Raw genomic sequence first — 10,146 nt, 5'->3', positions numbered from 1 at the left:
GGGAGGAGGCAGTAGTGTGGAGTGGGGAGGTGGAGGAGGCAGGAGTGGGGAAGGTGATGGAGGAGGCAGGAGTAAGGAGGAGTGAGGTAGGGGTGGCGGCACTAACAGTACTAACGGTACCTCGTGTGTGTCAGTAGTCATCATCGTTGCTCACCCCAAGCCCGGCACCACAGCCACACACACACACACACTTAACTTACACCATATATCTCATATCGTCTTTCCCACCGCTGCCACATACACTCACACACGCGCCAACGCACACACGTCTCGTCTCTACCACTTCCAACATTATAATGAACTTCAATGTAAACTCAGTCATCAACACCACCATCTACAGTTTCAGAGCAATTAGAATTTTTAGTTTTTTTTAATTAATTCACAATGAGAATTCAGAGTGCAATCCTTTATGAATAAACTCAGTCCCTGGTCCTTCAAGGCTACGCCACTGTAGTCCATGTTGCTGAGATTTCAACGCTGGGCTAAATACCGATCTTAGGTATGACTGCCTCAGCGAGCATTGAAGGCGGCCTAAGGGGTGAAGGCGTGGAAAGATGACAGAGATGGGAGAGGAGAAAGTGATGCTGACTACTAAAACGTGTCTAAGAAGGAATATTAGCATTAGTGAAGGAGAAGTGTGTGTGTGTGTGTGTGTGTGTTGTTAACCTTGGCGAATCACCTAAACAAACCATCCAATTCAGCATCGGGGGAACTGTAAGTGATATTCCCCCATAGTACACGACCATGTGAGCTCAGGTGACCATCCGCGACGGAACATCTGCTAACACAACCAAGTAATGAGGAATCCCAGTAATGTATTAACGGAATGCTGACCCCCCCCCCCCCTTTACTTTCTCAGTCATCTTGGTGAGAGCACGTGGCCGGAGCGTGACGACCAGGGGGTGGGTGACTTCCCTGGTTCCCACGGTAAACTCTCAGCTCCCATGGTAACCTCCACCATAGGTTAGGTACTCCTCAGGGCCTTCCAAGTCCTGTTGCTTTCTTTTGTACTAGACTTAGTGCTCGTGGCCATAGTACTCCCATAGTACTCGCTAACTCTTTACCCTAACCTTACACACCTGGTTCCTACCTGCCTTACCTTACACCTGGTCCCTACCTGCCTTACGCACCTGGTCCTACCTGCCTACGCACCTGTCCCTACCTGCCTTACGCACCTGGTCCCTACCTGCCTTACGCACCTGGTCCCTACCTGCCTTACGCACCTGGTCCCTACCTGCCTTACGCACCTGGTCCCTACCTGCCTTACGCACCTGGTCCCTACCTGCCTTACGCACCTGGTCCCTACCTGCCTTACGCACCTGGTCCCTACCTGCCTTACGCACCTGGTCCCTACTTACGTTAAAATAAAGCAGCTCTCACCATACTAACACTCCCTTTGCCTCAGTAAAACAAAACTCTTCCTTACTCATTCCGCCTCACAGGACGGTTTTTGAGTCCCTAGTGTACATCCCCCCCAGGCAGTCAATTGCTTTACCTGGTCGATATACAGTGTGGGTGTGACTGTCTTTCTCCTGCCGGGATCACGGTGCCAGGTCGATTTCTTGTTTCCTGGACCACTTCTTTACAATAATGCACACATACCTACATACACACACATACACGCGCGCGCACAATAAAACCGCCAAGAGAAAGTCCCTGTACACCTACGTATTGACATTTGACAAAACACAAACATACAAACACGTACACAAATCGAACCACACACACACACACACACTCCTTAAATCAGCTACGACCTATTGCAATCACCCCAATACCCAGCCTAATCTGTGAAAGTTTTGTGTTCGACTGGACTTATGCTGATATTGCAGGAGTCGTAGACCCTCAGCAATTTGGCAATATGAAAACTTCCTCCACCACTCACTGTCTTGTCAGCTTTCTCGATTACATATACCGCCATCTCGAGAAACGAAAAACGTCTGTAGCTGTCGCCTTCATTGATTTCACTAAAGCATTCGACCTAGTCGACCACAATATAATCATCAACAAAGCTATTGACCTCGGGCTTCGGAGAAGTCTTATACCATGGCTTACAGACTTCCTCAGTGACCGACGCCAAGCTGTACGCTTCCGAGGGGCTGTCTCCACCTTTCAGTCACTCACCTGTGGCGTCCCCCAAGGCACCAAGATGGGACCACTCTGCTTCCTTATGCTCATCAATGATGCCCTAAGAGAAACCCCTGCTCGCTGGAAATATGTCGACGACTCCACCATTGGGATCAGCGTCAACAATTCTGCTCCCGACTATACCGCCCTTCAGGATTTATTGAAGTCTCCAAAACTGGGCCACCAACAACCATGTCACCATCAACCATACCAAGACCATGGTTATGCACATCAACCTCTCCTCCGACATTGTCCCACCTCCTTCCATTACTTTAGGTCCGAACACACTCCAGGTTGTAGATTCCACGAAGCTCCTCGGCGTCACCATAGACAACAAACTAAATTGGAAACCACACGTCAGTGAAGTTGTCAAATCCTCCAGTTTCCGTCTCCACCTCCTCCGCCGACTCAAGTCCCTCGGAATTCCTGCACCCGAGCTCCTCAGTGTTTACACAACATTCATACATCCCAAGCTCACCTATGCCTCCCCTACCTGGTCTTCCTCCCTAAATGCCACACAACGTAAACACCTCGAAAAAGTGCAAAAGAGGGCAAGCAAGATTATTCTCTCCCCTTCCTACTCCACATATCAAGAAGCGCTCAACACACGGACCCTTTCGACTCTCACTGACCATCACCACGACCTCATCTGCAAATTTGGTAAGAAGCTTCTTCACCATCCTCGACACCGGCTCCTACTACCACCCGAGATCCCTAGCCCGAGAATTGCTGTTCGACACCACAACCGCATCCAGCCCATACGTGCACGAACTGATCGCTATAAGAACAGCCCAGTCCCAACCATTGTAAAAATTATCAATAACTTGTAATAAACTTCTTGCACTGTCACTATGTTGAAATGCACTGTAGTTTGAGCTTTTCCCCATCTAGTTATTATATATCTTATTTGTATCACTTATGTTACTTGTATATTATTTGTAATTCGAAACCCATTCCCCAAATATGTAACTGTATATTTTCAGCCTTCTGGCTGCCAAGCTCTTTCAATAAACCGTTAATTATTATCATTATTATTATTACATACATACATACTGTACATATAAGCACAAACATACGTACATACGCAGCTACGCTTACAAGTACATGAATGACTCTAAAGAAAGAAAACTACATGATCCCGTAGCTAGGAGTTGCTAACTGGCGCGAAGGATTAGATGACTGGCCGGAACACAATAAACTACACTGGTCTATATATTACACGACAGGACGAAGAGGGGGAGGAGGAGGGCTAGGGAGGAGAACGAGGGAAGAGGAAGTGGAGGAAAAAGGAAGAGGAGGGAGAGAGGAGGAGGAGGGAGGAAGAAGTTGAGGAAGAAGAGGGAGGAGAAAGAGGAAGGGAGAAAGAGAAACAGGAAGGGAGAGAGAAAGGAAGAAGAGCACCGGACACTCACCCACTGACCCATTATTATTCTTACCAGCATGCAACTCGACCTTGATAGTCATAATAAGAGAAAAAACCCACCAACATGACCCATTAACCTTCAGCTGGTAGTCACACTTTTTGTTTCAATATAAAATAAAACAATGGAGAAAAACATTATTCGACGAGGCTTGAACATATTTTTTGTCCTACTCTTTCTCTCACACACACACACACACACACACACACACACACACACACACACACACTACCCCCTCATTCCTCCTGTCATTCGCTATCACAAAACAATGATGATGAGAACAAACCGTTAATAATTACAGTCTTTTATAGTGAAGAGTGGACGTCCTATCCCATCGTTAATAATTGAAAAGGCTCCTCCATCTATCCAGTCAACTAATCAACTTTATCTGCTGTAATATCTATCCATCCGACAAACAGTATCCACGTTTAAGAAGGATAGTTGACAACGATAGGAATAAGGAAGAATGAGTGGGCCTTGAAGCTATCCACTACCGCCACATTGACATATTTCATTATTCAGTACACATACACAGGTCGATAGAACAGCTGGATGGATAGTAGACCAACATGGCACTTTCCTACTGGCCTATACTAGCTCTAATTATATGTATGAAGAATTAAAACACAGGAATTACATTAAATACTAACAAGAAAACAAACAAAATGAAAAAAGTAGAGAATTTACTATCCATGTTCTCTTATCTTTCCATTCTGTTGTTGCACCGGTGTGTGTGTGTGTGTGTGTGTGTGTGTCGCCAACTCCTAATTTCTCCCAAAGCAAGACAGTTTATATTGCACTACTGAGTGATGAGTACCGGGACATATGGTGTGGGAGAGCCATTAAACCACTAATGCAACACCTCTTTATACCTCAAGTGTTTACAGAGTCCAGGTGCTGCTCCGGACGCGCGCACACACCAGAATCTTCCATCACTCAATATACACGCCGCCTCACCCACTTGTTATTCTTAAATTTACTTTCGGTTAAAAACATTACACAGGTGCAGCAATTTTATCATTAGTGTTCTATAAAATGTTGTGCTTCTTGAAGAAAATAATTATATAATTTAATTCAAAACGAACAACAGCATTTGTTGTCCACGTATCACCCTCTTCAAGTCATCTGCTTCGTGAATACACAAATTACACGACGTTAACAACACAAACAGTCGTCGTTGTGGTATGAGCGAGCAAATTATTTTTTGCAGTAAGTTTGCATAATGCCTGCTGGCGAAGTCTAGCTGTCTAGTGCACAGCCCACCAGTTATCATTCTAGACTTACGAAGCAATTTTGTGGTCGTCGCCAGAGGCTAACGGACACCAGGCGCTATAGTGGTCGCCTGGCGCACACACTCACGGGTCTGCCACAGTAATACAATTCGCAAAAGATGATACCTCAACATCTACATGAATAGTCGGTCCTTTTTTCTTGGTAAAATCGCACTTGAGTGTCCATAAGTATACCACAACAAACCTACTGTACCACACAAACATTACTGTACCATACAAACACAACACCACTGTACCACACCAGTCTACCACACAAACACAACACTACTGTACCACACCAGTCTACCACACAAACAAAACAATACTGTACCACATTAAAATGTTGTATTAATAATTCAATAAAGGGTGAAATAGGAACCGAGTCTGTGTGGGTAGAAATCACGGAAGGAAGAGAAAAACTAATTATGGGAGTGATTTACAGGCCCCCAAGTCTTGGCAAAGAAGCAGCTCAGCCCATATGGCAGGAAATGAGTAGGGCAGCAAAATATAACAACCTATGCATTATGGGGGATTTCAACTTCAGAAATATTGACTGGGACAACATTGTAGGCGACTATGAATCTGAAGACTTCCTAGACGCAGGACAGGACAATTTTTTGAAAACTAATTACAGAACCTACTAGAGGTGACAATATATTAGACCTAGTATTAACAAATAAAGAAAATATTATCAGAGATATCACAGTAGGGGAAGAACTAGGTAACAGTGATCACAGAGAAATCAGGTTCACCCTAAATTGGGAAACGAAAAACAATGACAATATGGTCAGTCCCAAACTTTCGGTTGGCGGATTATCAGGGGTTAAGAAGGTACCTAGGTGAGGTCACCTGGGAACAGTCACGTCAGTTCCCAACAGGAAGGGGTGAGGTCATAGATGACACAACAATTGATCATGACTATAATATATTCACTAGTATACTACATAAAGCACAAGAACAAAATATACCATACAGAAAAATTAGGTCAAATAAGAATGAGCCAAGGTGGATGACCAGAAAACTTAAACATGACATAGGAATAAAGAAAGGAATATATAAGAAATTAAAGGGAGGGGAGGAGCAGCTCAGAAACTATAATGAACTATTTAGGAATGTTAAGAAAAATGTAAGGAAACCAAAGAGAGACTGAAATCAAAATAGCAAGAGAATCCAAGGCGAATCCCAAGGGATTTTTCCAGGTATATAGGACAAAGGTCAAGGACATAGTTGGGCCTTTAAAGTCAGGGAGGGGAGAATTGATAAATGGCAGTGAAGAAATAAGCAAAGCATTGAACAGCTACTTCTTATCAGTTTTCACAGAAGAAATTTGCGATGAAATTCCGGAGGTGGAACTGATATTTAAGGGAAAGGAAGAAGAGAAATTAAAGAATATCACTATCAGAAGAGGATGTTCTTAAGAAGATAAATAAACTAAAGAATACAAAATCCCCAGGGCCGGATGAAATTTTTCCTCGAGTCTTAAAAGAGTGTAGGGAACAGATTAGCGGACCCCTCGTAAACTTATTTACAAAATCATTAGACACTGGAGTTGTGCCAGAGTTGTGGAAACAGGCAAATGTAGTACCCATATTCAAAAAGGGAGACAGAGCATCAGCGTCAAATTACCGGCCGATCAGTTTGACGTCAGTAGTAGGGAAATTTCTTGAATCAATTATAGCAGATAGCATCCGATCGCATCTAGAGAAAAGCAAATTAATCTACGACTCTCAACATGGGTTTACAAAGGGAAAATCTTGTCTAACAAATCTGCTAACGTTTTTAGGAAAGTCTTCGAGGTAGTAGATAATGACGAAAATTACGATGTTATTTACTTAGACTTTAGCAAAGCATTTGACAGAGTACCGCATCAGAGGCTTCTGAGAAAAATTAAGGCTCATGGTATCGAGGGGAAAGTTTTAAATTGGATAAAATCATGGCTCACCGATAGAACGCAGAGGGTCAGCGTAGATGGTGTTAAATCTGAGTGGGGCCGTGTAACCAGTGGGGTTCCCCAGGGGTCAGTACTAGGCCCACTCTTGTTCATAATCTACATAAACGATTTAGATACTGGGATCAGCAGTGACATAAGCAAGTTTGCGGATGACACCAAAATAGGGCGGCAAATTAATTCAGGGCAGGATGCAAATGCATTACAGGAGGATCTAAATAAACTGCAGGGGTGGTCTGAAAAATGGCAAATGAAATTCAACGCCAGCAAGTGCAGCGTACTTAATATTGGAAGAACAAATACTTATAATGTATACAGCCTTAACAACATCAACCTAGAGAAGTCGACTTGTGAAAGAAACCTAGGGGTACTTGTAAGCCTGGACCTACGGCCTAGAAAACAGTGCGTTAATGTTCGAAATAAGGCAAACAGAGTATTGGGTTTTATATCTAGAAGTGTAAGTAACAAGAGTGCAGAGGTCTTATTGCAACTATATCTTGCGCTAGTCAGGCCGCACCTCGATTATGCGGTTCAGTTCTGGTGCCCCTATTATAGAATGGATATAAATTCACTAGAGTCGGTGCAGCGAAGAATGACAAAAATGATTCCGGGACTTAGAAACCTTCCATATCAGGATAGGTTAAAGAAACTTAACTCGCATTTCCTAGAAAGACGAAGAGTGCGGGGAGATATGATAGAAGTATTTAAGTGGGTGAAAGGAATCAATAAAGGGGATATAGATAAAGTTCTTATAATATCCGAGCACGATAGGACTCGGAGCAACGGAATCAAGTTGGATAAGTTTAGGTTTAGGAGGGAGATAGGAAGAAACTGGTTCACAAATAGGGTGGTGGACGAGTGGAACAAGCTTAGCAACTTTGTAGTAAGTGCGGAAACTCTGGAAAGTTTCAAAAGGAGGCTAGATAGATTCATGGATGATAGAGAGTGGTAGTAACTCTCGACAGGAGCTGCCATGCAAAGGCCAACTGGCCTATTGCAGACTCCTTATTTTCTTATGTTCTTATGTTCACACCAGTCTACCACACAAACAAAACACCTACGATGTCCTCTCTACTTCACACTGTCTCAGCTCCGCCCACTCTGCCTATACACCACATCTCTACCTACCATTAACAAACACGATATATCTGACAAGAGGCGACGAGAGTTATAGATAGGGGAAAAAATCGGAGTCGCACACAAAACACTCTTGACTAAAGTAAATTGAGTTAATGTGCAATTAAGTCACACAAGAAAGATAATCACACGAGAAAGCGAGATATTGATTCAACGACGCATTGAAATTTTAAAGAAAAAAATCCCGCACAAGAGAAAATAATCCAGCAACTACGGTATTACAGCGTCGTAATAAAAGAAGAGAGAAAACAGCTGGTTAAGATAGGGTCAAGAGAATCACGTCAAAGAGACCGAATGGGAGATAGCGACACAAACAAGCACGCGAGTTGACCAGAAGCTGCTGGCCTTGAATGAAACCCAGAGTCCGGCGTCTTGCCATACCTGACCCAAAACGCGACCCAGCTCGCGCATGACGTAACTGGGTGGAGAGACTGCCCCCCCCTCCCCCTCAGTCGGCTGCACATACTACTGTGAAAACTGGTGTCCTGTCACATAATGTCCGCTAATTGTGTAGTGTTTGGGTGTAATTTTTGTTTAGACGCGAGGGAAATATACCCTTCTATACATTTCCTCAAGATGAAGAACTAAGATACAGTGGATTAACCTCTTCAAGAGTAAAACAATGTTCGGTGGGCATTGAACAGCGTTGCCAGAGGCTGACAGAATCTGCAATACACTGTAAAAATATTTTGATAGCTATTGAATATGATTTGTTCATAAGTTTACAATACATTCAGCACCAGAGGTTCTGTAAATAATGTCAAAAGCAAATAAATCTATGCGCTCTAGTAGTGCTATAATTATAATGAACTGGAAATTCTGTCAGCCTCTGGCATTGAGTTTTCAGGGCACTCCTCCTCTCTATCTCCTCCTCCCTATCTCCTCCTCCCTATCCCCTCCTCCCTATCCCCTCCTCCCTATCCCCTCCTCCCTCTCCTCACTCCCTATACCCTACTCTCTCTCCCAACTCCCTCTCCTCACTCCCTATCACTTACTTACTCTCTCTCCCCACTCCCTCTCCTCCTCACTATAAGAACATAAGAATGGAGGAAACTTCAGTGGGTCTATTGGCCCATACTAGGCAGCCCCGTTTACACTCAACCCATATCGCCCACTTATCATGTGAGGTCATAACTTCAGTCACCTCGTGTCTACATTATTAGTAGTCATTTTTTCTTCTCAGGTGAATTTTTCTTGGCTGGTATCCCTGTAATATACTGGTCTGAGGAGGATATCAGTCGAGCACTGACCCTTCACAGTTTACTGCTACTTACCTGATACAAGTAAATTTACCTTTCCGTCTGTCAATACACTCCATCGTTGGATGCAGTTCTACAAATGTCGTACCATAAATGTGAGTCTGTGAATGACCGTGAACGTCTACATGATTTATCTTTTGATGAAACAAGTGTCAGTGAATGTAACCCTTGTCATGGGATGTCGTAACTCCTGTCACCTCGCCTCACACCCGCGATCAATTTCCTAACTACCACTCCACCCTATAATCTAGCGTCAGTGACGGTAACACTTGTCATATAAGGTCATAACTCCTGTCTCTTCGTGTCTACATTATTAATATAATGAGCACGACAGGGAGGAAAGGATCTCCTGTAGGCAACTGTACAGTAGCTAAAACAACTATCTGTGCAGGTGGGGGTCGATATGCTCCGAAATTTTACGTGTGACTAGTGACAGGCCTCGTATACCAAAATTCATCGTCCATGGTCTCATATTGTTTCCAACGAAGTACGCACCGATAGTTCTTTTAGCTACTGTACATAGTAATAATTTACATATCTTAAGCTGTAATTATTTCAACACACAGCTAGAAGTGAAATGCCTTGTTTTTCTTTAAACCTTTCCTTCTCTGGTACTGCATTTATAGGTATCGCCCACTGCTCTGATTGGTGTCCTTACATAAAGTTAGATGCAAGATTAGACACTCTACTGGTATTATTTTCTATGCAAGATACTGAGATAACACAGTACAGTATATGGAACCATAAAATGTTCTGTTTATACGGCGGTGAGAGGTAGAGGAGGGAGCGCGAGAGTCTACCCTATGACGTCAGCAAAGCTCCTCCCACCTGCGCTCGGATTGACCTATTCTGTCGACCTTTCTCTACACCAGCTTCACCTGACACCGCTCCTCCGCCCAGCGTTAGTACCAAGAAAAAACCTGCTATTTTTAGGAGGTTACACTGGATAACACCCTTTTCACATTTAACCAGGGTGGGGGATT

This window comes from Homarus americanus, unplaced genomic scaffold, assembly GCF_018991925.1.
Source record: "Homarus americanus isolate GMGI-L3 unplaced genomic scaffold, GMGI_Hamer_2.0 scaffold18703, whole genome shotgun sequence".
Taxonomy (NCBI): domain Eukaryota; kingdom Metazoa; phylum Arthropoda; class Malacostraca; order Decapoda; family Nephropidae; genus Homarus; species Homarus americanus.
This window is presented reverse-complemented; position numbering follows the sequence as displayed.